The following is a 15,816-nucleotide window of genomic DNA, read 5'->3' as shown; positions in this document are numbered from 1 at the left end:
ATGCACTCTCCTGCCTCTTTGTCTCCCATAATACTTTGTTATACAGCATTGGAATACTTTGCTATACATTCTTTTGGTTGAGCACCTGATGTGGTCAGCTTGATTTAAGGATCATGTTATATGAAAAGTACATATTTATATGCTAGGCTCAAAACAGTAAGGTGTTCACACTGAGAGGCAGGTAGGAACCAAGGCCACCCAACTCAGTCACATCTGGCATCTCCTACTGACTCTGGAACACATGCCTGGTGAATGGAATAATGAGCAGAATTGTTACACTATTACAAGGCTTTGTTATGTAAATTAAAGTCTCTTCAGGTAACTATGGGATGTTAATTCACTGCATTATTATGTAGCCCATATTTCTTGACTTGCCCATAAGAACTTAATGAGAGAACTATTCCAATGTGTTGCTAAACTCTACATGCCTTGTCTACAACAGACTCAAAGTGCACGTTCTAGTGAACAGTCTCCAAGTCACATTCTAGTGAATTTTCAAATTTCTGTGAAATGTGTTCAGTTTGCATGGCTTGTGTTTTTGAACACATGCCAGTGCCTAGTGACTACCATGTTTTCTACGTGTTCACAAACTATAACTTTAACATCTAAGAATTTGCCAGATACATAATGCCTTTTCCAGAATTTGCCTCCCACCTCCATTGATAAGTATTCTTTTTTTTTTTTTTTTAATTTATTTAAAGAGAGAGAGAGAGAGTGCGTGCGTGCTTGCATACTGGCACAAGTGCAGGGGTTGGGGGCAGAGAAAGAGGGAGAAAGAGAATCTCAAGCAGGGTCCACACTGTCAGCACAGAGCTAACATGGGCTCAATCTCACAAACCCTGAGATCAAGGCTGGAGCCGAAATCAAGAGTTGGATGCTTAACTGACTGAGCCAACCAGGCACCCCAATAAGTCTTCTTTTGATGACTCAGTGTCCAAAAGCCAACTGACTAGTTGATGCTTGTAATAAAGGGACTTGCCGGGAGTAGACACCAAATTCAGAACAGCCTGATCCAGGTGCTCTAATAAAATCACTGAGAATCTCTCTATTCCTGGGCTCTGCTGCTTCCCTTTGCTTTTGGCTTTGACATAGGGTCTCTCTAGGTGACAGCAGACCTGGCCCCCAGCATCTTCAGTTTATAGTCCCCCAAGTTTAGCAGTTTCATGGAGGGAAAAGTCTAATATCTCCTGAGAGTCCTGTGCTCCACCTGAAACAGGGACTGTGGTCAGCCCTACCTGAATTACATGGATGGAGAGTTAGGAAGAAGTGTTTCCCTGAAGCAGTGGTCTTCAAACTTTGGCATGCGGCAACATCACGCAGGGGGCCTGCTGGGCCCTATCTCCAGAATTCCCATTCAGTACATCTGGGACAGAGTCCAAGAATGTGCATCTCTAACAAGTTCCCAGGTGATGTTGATGCTGCTGGTTTAGGACTCGCACCCTGGAAAACAGTGCCCCTAAGGAAAATCAAATCAAGGAAAGAAACGAATGTTGGGTTGACAAAGCAGAAGACGTCCACCTCATTGAGGAAAGTCAAAGAGCTTAACTCCTCTTGGAGGAAGTAACTAGCATGAACACTGGGAAGCCTGGTTAGGAATGGCCCTAGATTATTCCATTGCAGTTTTCTGTTTTATCTGCCATATATCTGCCACAGCCTCTCCTCTAGTTCTAAAGCTCCTGCCACAATGGATTATTTATCTGTTCTCTGCACTTTTGCTCAGGCTGTGCCTGCTGCTCAGATCCCGGCAAACCCCTAATCATCCTCCCAAGATGAAGGCTAAATCCCATCCCATCTTGGTGGCCTTCTCTGACAATGGCCATCGCTTCTCCATCACTTCCTATCTCACCACCCCAGAAATGAGTTGTGTCTTGTCCTGTGTCCCACACGGCACTCAACTATAGTACGGCACTCAACTATAGTATAGTAACTCGGGTTTGCCTCCTACTTCTCTGACTTCTCCTTCTCAGCCTTTTTTTCTTGCCTTTCCCATCTTGTACTCACCCCGAAATGCAGAGTGTTCCAGGACCGAGTGACGTGCAACATTGTTTCTCAATCCACAGTCTTTCCTTAGGCCCACTGCTTTATTTGCTTATTTTTTTCTGTTGAGCATCTGACTCCTTTCTTTTTTAATGTTTATTTTTGAAAGACAGAGAGTGAGCGCAAGGGAGAGGCAGACAGAATCTCAAGCAGGCTCCACACTGTCAGCACGCACTGTCAGTGCAGAGCCCAGCATGAGGCTCCATCTCACGAACCGTGAGGTCATGACCGGAGCCAAAATCAAGAGTCAGATACTTAACCGATGGAGCCATCCAAGCACCCCTAGGCCCACTGCTTTAAATTCCACCTAAATATTGATGACAGACACCTTTGTATATCCAGACTCCTGTACCCCCCTGTCTACCTGATCTTGCCACTTGACCATGACATGGAGTCACATGTGAGAGTGACAGTTGGGGGATAGGGGGGTGGGATGGATGGTCACCTCCCTCTGAGAAGTGAGCACACGAATAATACATAGCCATTTGCATAGTCAGAGCTGAGAAGAACAGCATCTGGAACAGAAGGAACAGCAAACTGGCAAATGTACATGTGAATGGTACTCTTTCACTCTGCTTATCAACCAAGTCACTTGTTTGCTGTCTGTGTTCTTCCACCAAATTATTATACAGTCCAGGAGAGGGGTGCTTGGGAGTCTCAGTCGGTTAAGCGTCTGACTCTTGATTTCGGCTCAGGTCACATGATCTCACGATTTGTGAGTTCAAGCCCCGCCCCCCACCCGGCGGGATTCCACCCTGACAGTGGGAAGCCTGCTTTGGATTTGCTCTCTCTGCCCCTCCCGCCTGGCTCGCCCGCGCGCGCGCTCGCGCGCTCTCTCTCTCTCTCTCACACACACACACAATAAATAAACTTATTTTTAAAAAATTCCAGGAGAACAGAGATCATATGTACTTAAAATATGCACAATAATGAATGAATGCATGATAACTATTTGTTTTGAGGACCTGAGGGCTCCCTCATTTACTCTGTCCTCCCAGTGCCTAGCGTGATGCGGGGCCTGTAGCAGGTGTTCGGTACATATCTCCCAAACTAATTCACGAAGCCCTTCACTTCCTTTGCAATTACTGCTCTGGGGAAAAAAAAATGTTGCCATTTAAAAAAAAATTAAAGACAAGAAACCCATGCATCAGTGCCAAACAAAGTACTGCGGAATGGTTTTCAAAACCATAACTCCCTGATGGGATAATGTAGTTTAAATATAGCAGCTATTTTTCCCTCCAGTCGGTTTGTTCTTTGATTTTTGTGGAAAGATTTCAAAAGTTCTCTTCCACTGCCCTCCTGTCTCACCCCCCAAGGTGCTCAGATCTTGAACAGCAAAATGTTTAAAATGAAGAGACGACAGGGCCTCCGGAGCCTGGTAGAAAAATGAACAGTGATTAAATGTGATTTTTAATTTTAAATGATGAGCCACTCAGAGTCTCCCTTCCCTGCCAGGTGCCAGGGTGTTGCTCTGGCGGTGGTAGGGGCACAGTGAGCAGGTAGAGTTTCCGTCGGGCAGAAATCCAAGGCTTGTGAATGTGCCGGGTAGGGTTGCAGTGGACAAATTCCTAGAATAGGATCTTTGTTCCCAAGCTCATGAGCTTGCTCCCTTGATGTCCCACAATAGAAAAAAAAAAGGGGGTGGTGGTGGTGGAGGCATGTTTAGGTCTCCTATTGTGATCCCGCTGTCGTTACCTGATAGTTCACACAAGATCCCTGGAGGCTGGCTGCCCTCCCAAGTCACCTTGTGATTCTCTCCTGATTTCAGAGAGGGGGAGGGAGGGGGACACTGTGTATCCTGAGGGAAGCATGTCTGACGAGCCTGATCCGTTCCATCTGGGAGGATGCATCATGAGGCCCATCTGGCTCCAGCAGTCTGCCGAGGCTGAGGCGATGGTCCTCGCCCGCACACCCCCGCCTGCTCCGGTCTCTCACCAGCCCGCTCGGCCTTCATCCTCCCCGGAAAGCAGCAGCTCCTGGCTTCTCCCACTTGCAAGGCTTCCCCTCTTCCTAGCCCTTGCTTTCTTCTCTGCAATCCCCTTTGCTCCTTTCTCCCACCAGAGGCTTCTCTCAGTCTCCCAGTCCTTTTGCAGACACCTCTTGGGACAGCCTTGTTCATTCACTCAGTGCTCCTGCACCACCCAGATCATGTCCTGATTTGGAGACAGATACACCCAATGTAAGGTCTTGTCCCGTGTCTCACATGCTGGAGTCCAGATACAAGGGTACTGCTTCCCCTTCCTTCCCTTAGTGGTTTTCCATTTCAAATGGTGGTAGAATCCACAGCCTCTGCTTTAGACTTCAAGCTTCGCTTTTGAATCTTCTCAGGTGGGTCCAATCTGCACAGATGTGGGGGGGATGGGTGGAGTCCAAGAAAGCAAAGGCTTGGCTGGAGATGTTTGCAAACATTAGACGTTTCTCTTCCATGACTCATCGGAGGAGAGCAGAGTCCTCCCTCTTCCTGGAATGCAGCAAACCCATGGCCAACTCCTACCCCCACCCTACCCCCGAAATAAAACAACCCACACATAGAGCCTTGTCCTTAAAAAATCAGATTTCCCTTAAACATCTGACATGGCAACTTGGGGAGGGGAGCATTTTAAGGCCTCAGAAGAGCAGCCTCTAAGAGGGATCCTCTGACGTGGGGACAGAGGAGGCTGCAGAAACAGCCTGTCATTTGCAAGCAAAGAAAGTGCAAGTGTTGTTAGGTGGGGTCCCTTGAAGAAAAGTGTCTTCACTGCCCTCTACCTCCTCCACTTCCCCCAACCCTTCTACTTAGTAGCTTCCTAATATATAACCTGGGATAGACAACATTTGGATCATTCTAGAGACGCTTGATTTCAGTGGTACATAAAAGGGCTCTAGGAGAAAATAGGCGGATGCAGACAAAAAGGAAGGAAAGGAGACTAAAAGGAAGACATCATTTATTAAACACATATCTGCCATGCATGCAACGTGCTAGGACCTTTTCACGTGCTGGCTTGCTCCATCCTTGGGATAAGCCTGTCAGGTAGGTGTCATTCCTATCTCCCCAGATCCTGAAAGCTGATGGTCAGACAGGTTTAAGTCATTTGCGGAAGACACACAATTGGAAACTGCCATTCAGTAAACATTGTTAAGAACAGAAGATTATTGGGGCGCCTGGGTGGCTCAGTCGGTTGGGCGTCCGACTTCAGCTCAGGTCACGGTCACGATCTCGCGGTCCGTGAGTTCGAGCCCCGCATGGGGCTCTGGGCTGATGGCTCAGAGCCTGGAGCCTGCTTCCGATTCTGTGTCTCCCTCTCTCTCTGCCCCTCCCCCGTTCATGCTCTGTCTCTGTCTCAAAAATAAAACCTTAAAAAAAATTAAAAAAAAAAGAACAGAGGATTATTTGTATGGGGGAACAACTAGTTAGAACCATTCCTCACACCATAAAATGCAATACATTTCATAGGGGAAAGAGTTAAACACTAGAAAAAAAAATCTGTGAAAACAAAAGCAGCAACAATAAGCATATATGGGTGGAAGGGAGATAAATTTCTAAGTACTTCAGATAAGGAGACATTTTTAGTTTGCATAACAAAACGTTACAAAACAAATGGAGGGAATATATGCATTAGAGACTTGTAAGAAACTGTGTGATTCCTTGAAAAATCATTTAAGGAGAGTAATCTGATTCTGTGGCTGCTTAAAGGCACTCAGAGAAAGACACATTCATATAGATCTTGACTGCAGCAAATATCTCAGTGGCTGGTCCTTGGAGCAGGTTAATTTCCTGCCCGGGGAAGAGGCAGGGGTCATTCTGAGTTCTGCAGAACTGTAGCTCCTGCAGGTGGGGAAGGGCCAGCTGTTGAATGCGCTGCACACGGAGCCCTGAGAAGGATGCAAAGAAGAAAGTGACATCCACTGAAAACCGCATGAGGCGGCTTCCGCCAGCAGAATGCAGTGACCTGAGCTGGAATTCTGCCAGGACAGTGGGATTAACTTCCCAAGCGCGCGCCAAAATGGGCCCCGGGATTTTTATTTTTATTCGTTTTCCATTACAAGTGCACAGCAACGCAAACAAGCCCCAAAACAATGAGAGCCACCGAGAGTCATTTTCCCTTGCGGGTGCGGGGTGCCATCTCAGGACCACACGTCTTGCTGACCTTATCTTATCGAAGTTTACAATTGAGAGTTTGATTACTCACTTCCCCACCGACGTTAATGGGAGAATGGCATAATGATTGCCCAATTAAAGCAGTATGCACACACCAAAAAAAGGGAAATAAAGCAAGAGTGGGCCTAAGAAAAGATAGGTCTAGCTGTCCCAGTCGCCCAAGATCAGGAGCCTGTAGGCACTGGGATTGAAAGAGATCTGACCGCAGGCAACTAAATGTCAATTAAAGAGATTGGGGTTAAGAGGGAAGGGGAGGGCTTAGTGCATTAGATCCAGACTTCAGGCTAATGATGCTCTCAGCGGGTACTTTCTGGCAGACGTTAGGTATGTTTTAACTTGTGATTTGTTCTGTTCCTCCAGTTTCATGATTCAGAGTTATCACAGGTCTTCCAAAATACCACCTTTTGGAAATTGTAGGAAAACAAATTCAGGGAATTGCAGCCACCTGGTGAGGAATGTATGCTCTTAGGCAAACTACTTAATCGGTGTCCCTAGTCCCTCTTTGGTGAGATGTGGAAAATAGAACCTACCTCAGGCAGCTTTCCTCAAGTGAAGTGTGCAGCATAGCACTTGGTAGAGCTGGTGGACAGACACACACCTTTATCTTAGGCTCCTCTTAAGATCCAGCCTCCTTGAAACAAATCATTGGGGTCAATCGTACAACAATAAACACATCTGCTAACATTATTGAGTATATAGAGGCTTCATATTTTTCATATGTTCCTTTTTTTAGTAAGAAATATGCCAGACATATAAAAAAGTACAATAATTATATAATAAGCACTCATATACCCATCATCCATTTGAAGAAATGTAACATGCTTGGCACAATCGGAGTCCTTGTGAGCTCTGTGAATTCCTCCTCCTTTCTTTCTCAGTGGAGACTTCTATCCTGAACTCAGAGTTTGTCTTCCTCATGCACAGTTTTATATTTTTACCAAAGATAAATATCTATACGTATCTCCATAAGCAATTTTGCAAACTGTACTGTTTTGCATTTTCTAATCGTACATACAGACCTCACCAATTCTGTGTGTTTCCTGCATATTGCTTTTTTTTACTCACAATTACGTTGTTTTTTTTAAAAAAAAATTTTAGGTTTAGTTATATCTTTATCTACATCTACAGCTACTTCATTTTTCTTGCTCTCTAATTATATATATATATATATATATATATATTTAAATAAATAAGTAGAACAACACAGGAAAAGCTGAAATCCTCATTGTTCCCCTTCCTCTGTAATCCATATTATTAAGTTTACAATGTCGGATTTCCCAGACCAAATCAAAGATGAGGATTTCACTTTCTCTCTCTTCCCTAAAACACTTAGCTGTTTTTTCCCCCTTGCTTCCAAAATTGATGTGACTTCATTTAGGGCTGCCAAATTTTGCACTGCCGGTGCCTGGAAATAGACTGGTTTGCACCGTAGAGAACTCATCTCTGTGTGATAGGTCCCACCTCCTCTTTCAGACTGTGAAGGCTGCTCGTACCTTGAAGAAAGCATTGCCATGGGATTTGGCACTGTGGGAATATTGGCTGATGACAATTTCTCAATTGTCAGGTTTTTATAGAGCCTTAATATTAAAAGAGAAACAAGAGGCGCCTCGGTGGCTCAGTCAGTTAAGCGTCCAACTCTTGATTTCAGCTCAGGTCATCATCTCAGGGTTTGTGAGTTCAAGTCCCACATCAGGCTCTGCGCCGACAGCATGGAGCCTGCTTGGGATTCTTTCTCCCTCTCTCTCTCAAAATAAATAAAGGTTTAAACTTTAAAAAATAAAAAAAGAGAGAACCGAGTAAAACCCGCAGATGAGCAAAAACTTCACTCGCCAGCACCCCCTCCACCACCAATAGTTATGAAATGATGTGACTATCCAGACATTTGCATATATACTTTCCTTTTGGTTCCTCTGAGCTACCACAATAATTCAAACAGTTTAGTTTGTATAAGAACTACTATATAGGAGGGTTGTTTACACTAAACCGTATATATATATATATATATATATATATATATATACACACACACACATATATATACATGTATATATATATGTATATATATATATTGTATTTTGTTGGCAATTTAAAGGGCTTTTGGGGATTGGCTTGACTACAGTTAATTTTCATCTTACTCATCATATATAATGTAATTTCTTTGTTGTAAGTTTTGAGCAAATGCTGGTTATTACCATTATTATTAGAGAGGAGAAGTACTTCACTGATTTGTAAACATACTAGAACAAAATCAGCTTGGGGGAATCATGGGAAATGGCCAATGTATATGAAGATGATGCTTTTGTTCTTCCAGATAATGTGTTCTGGGTGGACCAGGTGGCTTGGTGAGGTTGGGCAGGGGGCCTGCCATGCCGTGTATGGGGTACCCCGCACAGCAGACAGGATTCCACTTCAAGACTCATTACTGAGCTAATCTTAGCACATGCATAATTGGGTTTTATAGTGCCACACCCCCCTTTCTTTTAATTGCAGTCAAAAACATCACATAAAATTTACCATCTTAACTATTTTTAAGTGTATGGTAGTAACTACATACACTTTGTTGTGCAACGGATCTCTAGAACTTTTTCATCTTGCAAAACTGAAACTCTATGCCAGTGTAACAGCAACTTCCCTCTTGTCCCCAGCCTCCCAGACCCCGGCAACTACCATTCTACTCTCTGAGAGTTTGACTGTTTTAGATACCTCATAGAAGTGGAATCATGCAGTATTTGTCTTTTTACAATTGGCTTATCTCACTTAGCATAATGTCCTCAAAGTTCATCCACACTGTAGCATATGACAAGATTTCCCTTTTTTTTAAAGTTTATTTTTGAGAGAGAGAGTAAGAGAGAGTGTGCGTGTGTGATCAGGGGAGGGGCAGAGGGAGAGAGAGAAAGAGAGAATCCCAAGCAAGCTCTGCGCTGACAGTGCAATGTGGGATTCGAACTCATGAACTGTGAGATCATGACCTGAGCTGAAACCAAGAGTTGGACTTTCAACCGACAGAACCACCCAGGTGCCCCTCCTTATTTATTTGTTTGTTTGTTTGTTTATTTATTTATTTATTTATTTATTTATTTATTTTTAAGGCTGAATGAAATTCCATTGCATGTATACACCACATCTTTTTTCTCCATGCATCCGTTGGTGAACATTTAGGTTGCTTCCTTCTCTTGGCCATTGTGAACATGTTGCGAGGAACGTGGTGTGCAAATAGCTCTCCCAGATCTGTTTTCAATTCTTTTGGATATATACCCAAAGTGGAATTGCTGGATCATATGGTAGTTCTATTTTTAATGTTTTTAAGGAATCTCCATACTGTTTTTCTTAGAGGCTGCTCCATATCATTTTGATCCTGGCTGTACTGTCCTGCTCTTGAGGACAATACCAGTTTGGTGAGCCCACCTTTCACCTATGCTCTCTATTCTGCTAATTCAACTGTAGCTACACTAGGTGCTCTGGGCTCTGGCAGCTCCACCCCACTCCACCCCTAGGTTAGGCCACCCCATTCTACCCCCTAGGTTAGGCCTTTGAGAGTGATTCCAGATGGAGCAGGCCTCAGGCACAGGACCCAAGATCCCAGTGACCAAAGCATCTCAGATGCCATGTTGGCTATTTTTTTACTTTCTAAATCTGGGAAGCATTGCCACTTGTTTCTTATTTTCCTCCTCTTTCTTCCAGAAAGGCAGATGTAACTGTCAGAAGGAGTTCATCAGCCTCATTCTGTCATTTTTCTGCTCTTGAAGCTACTGACGTGGATGGAACCAGCTCTCAGAAGCCCAGGTGCACAGATGTAAACTTTCAGTGGAAGCTTCCTCCTAGCTGTTCCCCAGGGTCACCTGTGGCTCTAAGGCATTAAGAGCACCAAACTCTTACAGGGCAAGGCCCAGAGTCATGCATGATTCAATTCCCAAGTCACAGAATGGATGGAGTCCTCCCTCAGATCTCCCACATAAGCTCCATATCAGACCAGAGAGTTTTAGTCTTTCTTTTTCTGTATGACCACTCCAGGAATGAGCAAACCGTCTCATTACTAGTCCTGAGCTGGTGAATCCCGAATCATCGAACCAGGGTCATTGTGGCACCAGCAGCTTCCCACCTATGCCTAATTCATTGGGCTTCAGCTGTAGATTTGACCTGTTGGGTGTTCAGAGGTCCATCTTAGACTTTTGGGGAAGGGTGGCAGGTATGGAAGGAGACACAAATACCTTCAAACATTATTCTTGCCCTCTGGAACCTTAGTTTCAGTGATGGACAGAGTGGAAGAGAGAGAGAAAACTTTGAAATAGTCTTCCTTCTTAACCCACGAACTCTCAGGCCTAGTGCTTATTGGTGCTATGTGTGCTAGAAACATGGGTAGTCTGGAACCTGTACATATTAACTAACCTATCTGGTTTAGCCTTGGAAAAATGATGTTTCAGGTCTAAAAAGGGATCATGATGAACCTAATTTTCCTCTCTAGACCCTAAGATTCCACTGAAGAGGTACCCAGTTGGAGAATTTGGGAATAGAGAAAGATACCTGAAATCTAACTCCATTGGGAGGAAATTTTAAGTTTACTCATGTATATGAGCCTCAGGCTTTGAAAAACCATGTTGACCTCATTCTCTCTTTCTATTTTCCTTTCTGATTGCTACCTGTGATCGTCAGTGTTATGTGTTAGTGCGGCTAGACTACAGTTCCCAGTTATTCAATCAAACACTAATCTAGTCGTTGCTGTGAAGGTATTTTGTAGATGTGATTGACATTCATGATCAGTTGACATTATGTAGGCATCATACTTCCTGATTTCAAACTATATTACAATGCTAAAGTAATCAACACATTATACTGGCATAAAAACAGACACATAGATCAATGGAATAGAATAGAGAGCCCAGAAATAAATCTACGCAAATTTGGTCAATTAATTTACAACAAAATGGCCAAGAATATACACCAGGGAAAGGACAGTATCTTCAATAAATGATGTTGGGAAAACTGGACACTCACATGCAAAAGAATGCAACTGGGACCCCTGTGTCATACCATACACAAAAATCAGTTCAGAATGAATTAAAGACTTAAATTTAAGACCCGAAGCCATAAAACTCCTAGAAGAAATCATAAGGGGTAAGCTCTTGACACCAGTCTTGACAAAGGCAACAAAAGCAAAAATAAAAAAATTGGAACTACAGCAAACTAAAAAGCTTCTACACAGCAAAGGAAACCATCAATAAAATGAAAAGGCTACCTATGGAGTGAGAGAAACTATTTGTAAACCATATGTCTCATGAAGGGTTAATATCTATACATAAAAAGAACTCACACAACTCAATAGCAAAAGCCCAAACAATCCTATTAAAAAAAGGGCAGAGGAATTGGGTAGACAGATTTTCAAAGAAGACATACAATGGCCAACAGGTACATGAAAGTATGCTAAAAATCACTAATTATCAGAGAAATGCAAATCAAAACCACAATGAAGTATCACCTCACATCTGTTAGAATAGCTGTCATAAAAAAGTCAAGAGATAAGTGTTGGTGAGGATGTGGAGAAAAGGGAACCCTTGTGCACTGTTGGGAGTGTAAATTGGTGCAGCCACTGTGGAAAACAGTGTGGACGTTTCTCAAAAAATTAAAAATAGAACTAACTATCATATGATCCAGCAATCCTGTTTTTGAGTATATATCCAAAGGAAATGAAGACAGGATATTGAGATATCTGCACTCCCAAGTTCACTGCAGTATTATTCATAATAGCCAAGACATGGAAACAACCTAAGTGTCCATCAACAGGTGAATATGAGACCATATAGATATTATATATATATATATATATATATATATATATATATATATATATATATATAATTCCTATATATATCCAACAGCTTCTGTTCCTGCTAGAGAGTTTCCTTCTAGTTCCTTCTAGTCTCCCCTTTCTGGTGGCACTCTCTATGGGTTTCAGGTTTTCCTGACCAGCCCCCACAATCTCATAAGCCAATTCTTACTATATACCTCCTACTGGTTCTGCTTCTCTGGGAGCCCTGACTGATGCAGAACCCTTCATGCGTGTTCTGGAGCAGCTAGAATGGTCTCGCAATTTCCAAAGGTGCCAGCTGCATTTCCACCTCTGAGTTTTAGCTTGTTCCCTACAGCCTTGCTGGGATGTCCTCTTCCAGGGAGCCACTTGTCAAGTCTTGACTCTCGCCTTCAGTTCAAAGTCCAGCTTGAAGAGCTGCCTCTGTGAAGACTTCCTGGCCACCTCACCTCTATGAATTCTCCCTCCTGGGAGTTCGTACAGCGCTGTGGATGACCACTCATTCGGCCTGCAGACCGACTTTATCTTGTTATGATCTGGTGAGGGTCAGAAGCGTGACTTCTATATCTTTGCTTCCCTAACTCTAACTGTTGCCCCACCTGAAGGATGTACCCAGACATTTGTTGAGGATGCCACTGAAGCCCTACCAGCATAAGCGGAGTGCCATCTTTAGCTTTCTGATGCACTTCATAATTCCCATCGCTTCACAAGTGCCAGCATTTTCATGGTGTGCAGCACCCCCACCCATATTCTGACGCTCGGATAGGCTAGAGTGAAAGAAGGTAGTGGTAGGGGGGGAGGCTTTTGGAACATGACTTAAAATAGAGAATAGAGCCAAAGACAAGATTTTGATGTAAAAACATATAGGAATTGTGTATGTCAAGAGCCTGAGGCAGGGTACCTGGGTGGTTCAGTTGGGTGGTTAAGTGTCCGACTCTGGATTTTGGCTCAGGTCATGATCTCACGGTCATGGGATCAAGTCCTGTGTCAGGCTCTGGGCTGGGCATGGAGCCTGCTTCTGATTTCTCTCTCTCCCTCTCCACCCCTCCCCTACACTCTCTCTTTTTCTCATAAATAAGTAAGTAAGTAAGTAAATAAATAAATAAATAAATGGGAGTCCTTGATTTCTAGAGATGCACACTAAAATATTAAAAAAAAAAAAGAGTCTGAGGAAAGGTCTTACTGCCAGATTCCCACTTTCTTCACTTCCCCTGCTTGCAAGCATTCAAAATCTCTGGCTCCATGCAGGGAAAACCTGAAGGAACTGACTATCCAACAACCTGAGCCAAAGATCCTAAGTGGAGGTGAGGAGCAGAAAAATGGGAACACAACACTGGCGCCTGGCAGAGGAAGGAGTCCCCGGAAGGAATCTCCCTTTGGAGGACAGCCTGGAGGAAGCCTTGGGTGGTCCTGGAGCAGCAGGCAGGACAGGGTACCAGGCATCCGGGCATCCGGGAGCCTCACCCGATGGGAACAGATATTTGGGACTGGAGTCTGAGGTGAGGGATTCATGCGAATCCCTCTGGACTCCAAGGGTGCATGTGACTAACCTGCTGGCACCTGCCTCTCCCCGCAGGGTGCTGGGCTGCACCTTCTGTCCTTCTGACCCTCCAGGGGGAGGAAGGGGATTACACGACCTGTCAACCTGTCACCTGTCTGAGGTGATGGTGCATTCCTGTCTGACTCAGAGAACTGCAGGCTCTTCAGGGACCCAGGAGCCCAGGAGGTTCCCGTCAGGAAGCTCAGTGAGGGGGCACCTGAGAAGCCCTCTTTTCTTCTTCTGGCCTCCCTCCCTTTCTCATCTCCCCTGAGAACAAAAAGAATTGAAACTTCTTGGGAAGAGAAGGCGGGGTGCATGGGCCCTTTGGCTTTAGCTCAGTTACTTCCTGAAAAATCCTATACTGTTTCTAGAATGGTCTGAGCTTGCAGATTGAGTTTCAGTTAAGGGAAATCTTAACTCTGACCTTTCTTCTGAGGTGGGGCACCTCTGAGGGAGCTGACAGGGTGGCAGGGGCTGAGGTGATGGGTCGAAATGGAGACACAAGTCCTCACTGAGAACAAAGTTCTTCTGGATATGTCGAATAGGAAACAATTTTCCTCGCGGAGGCACCCCTAAGTTATCTGGGTCCGCACTGAAAGGCAAAATCAACAGCGTGAGAGCAAGAACGAAGTATGGACAGGAATGACGAGTTGCTCTGTGTGACGATTACTCACGGGTCTACACCGACTAGTTAAAAGATGTGTGAAAGATAAGTCCAGCCTCACTAGTAACCAAGGAAATGTAAATCCAATCAAAGACATACAATTTGCAGCAACCATACTGCACTGCTCTTAAAGAGGACCTTGTCTTAGACACCCTCAGACACGCTGGGAATGCCTTCTGGCTTTCCGGAAAGGCACTTGGTAATAAGTAACAAGACTTCAAAAAGGATGACTCAGTAATGTCACTTCTAGGAAATGATTCTAAAGAAATAACAAGAGATGTGAGCAAAGATGATTTTATGCAAAGATTATCATTGCTTCATTATGAAAGGAAAAAAAAAAAACCACCAACCCAACCCTTAAATGTCCAACAAAAGGGAATGGTTAATCACCATAAATGCATATTGGAGATTATGTCATCACTAATTTAAATAAGGGCACGGGTGTAGCCAGTTTGATGAAACCCTGTGTGTGAAATCCCTTTGCTGGCCAGGAGGAGCTCCTTTACCTCTCTGGGAAAGGAGGGAGGCCTCACTCCCTTCTCTGTAAAAGGAGTTTCTCGGCATCTACCAAGGAGAGCTGCTTGGAGAATGAACTGTGATAATGGGTGTAAAGTGATTAGCGGGGTTCCCAGTCTCATAAGACTCGATCAGTGTGAACGGTGATCATTTCAAAATGGACATGTATTCTTTTTTAATAAGGAAAAAAAATTCTAATTCATGCTGTTTTAAAGTAATATGTCAGAAGAATTTCTGATGAAGCAGAACACAAAAACACATTAATTATAAACGCTGATACAAACAATGGGTGTGCATAAAGTCCCTCTTGTGCAAACACACACGCATATACACAGAGACATGGGTGCAATTCAGAAACATGTAAAGGAGCTGCCTCAAGGTATTACCAGGAGTTAAGTTGTGGACTATGGGTGACTTTAGTCTCCCTCTTTATACGTTAGTAAATTTTCTTTTATTTTTTAAGTTTATTCATTTATTTTGAGACACACAGAGAGAGAGAGAGAGAGAGAGAGAGAGAGAGAGAGAGAGCAGAGGAGGAGCAGAGAGAGAAGGAGAGAGAGAGTCTCAAGCAGGCTCCAGACTCAGAGCTGTCAGCACAGGGCTGGATGTGGGGCTCGAACTCACCAACCAGTGAGATTCTGACCTGAGCTGAAACCAAGAGCTGAACGCTTAACTGACTTGAGCCACCCAGGTGTCCCTTCTTTTTTTCAAAAAAAATTTAAATGTTTATTTATTTTTGAGAGGGAGAAAGAGACGGAGAGAGATGGAGAGAGACAGAGCATGAGCGGGGGAGGGGCAGAGACAGAGGGAGATACGGAATCTGAAGCAGGTTCCAGGCTCTGAGCTGTCAGCACAGAGCCTGACGTGAGGCTCAAACTCACAGACTGTGAGATCATGACCTGAGCCGGAGTCGGATGCTTAACCAACTGAGCCACCCAACCACCCCTTAAACTTTTTTAAAAAAATGTTTTATTTATTTTTTGAGAGAGAGAGAGAGAGAGAGAGGGGGAGGGAGGGAGGGGCAGAGAGAGAGAGAAGGACAGAGGATCTGAAGCCGGCTCCATGCTTAAAGGCTGACAGTAGAGAGCCTGATGTGGGGCCTGAACTCACAAACCATG

The 15,816-nt window shown here is 44.1% G+C and overlaps 1 long non-coding RNA gene across 1 annotated transcript; it reads right to left on the bottom strand.

Annotated features, from left to right (window-relative positions):
* Positions 1 to 5,397: 5,397 nt before the first annotated feature.
* On the bottom strand, positions 5,398 to 14,473 carry LOC109277677 (uncharacterized). Its single transcript, XR_002085275.2, has 3 exons — positions 13,631 to 14,473; positions 6,706 to 6,806; positions 5,398 to 6,576 (listed from the first exon to the last, which is right to left on the bottom strand). It is a non-coding gene; the product is annotated as an uncharacterized LOC109277677 (long non-coding RNA).
* Positions 14,474 to 15,816: the final 1,343 nt, after the last annotated feature.

The sequence above is a fragment of the Panthera pardus genome, unplaced genomic scaffold, assembly GCF_024362965.1.
Source record: "Panthera pardus isolate Hobbes unplaced genomic scaffold, ASM2436296v1 HiC_scaffold_15, whole genome shotgun sequence".
Classification (NCBI taxonomy): domain Eukaryota; kingdom Metazoa; phylum Chordata; class Mammalia; order Carnivora; family Felidae; genus Panthera; species Panthera pardus.
This window is presented reverse-complemented; position numbering and strand designations above follow the sequence as displayed.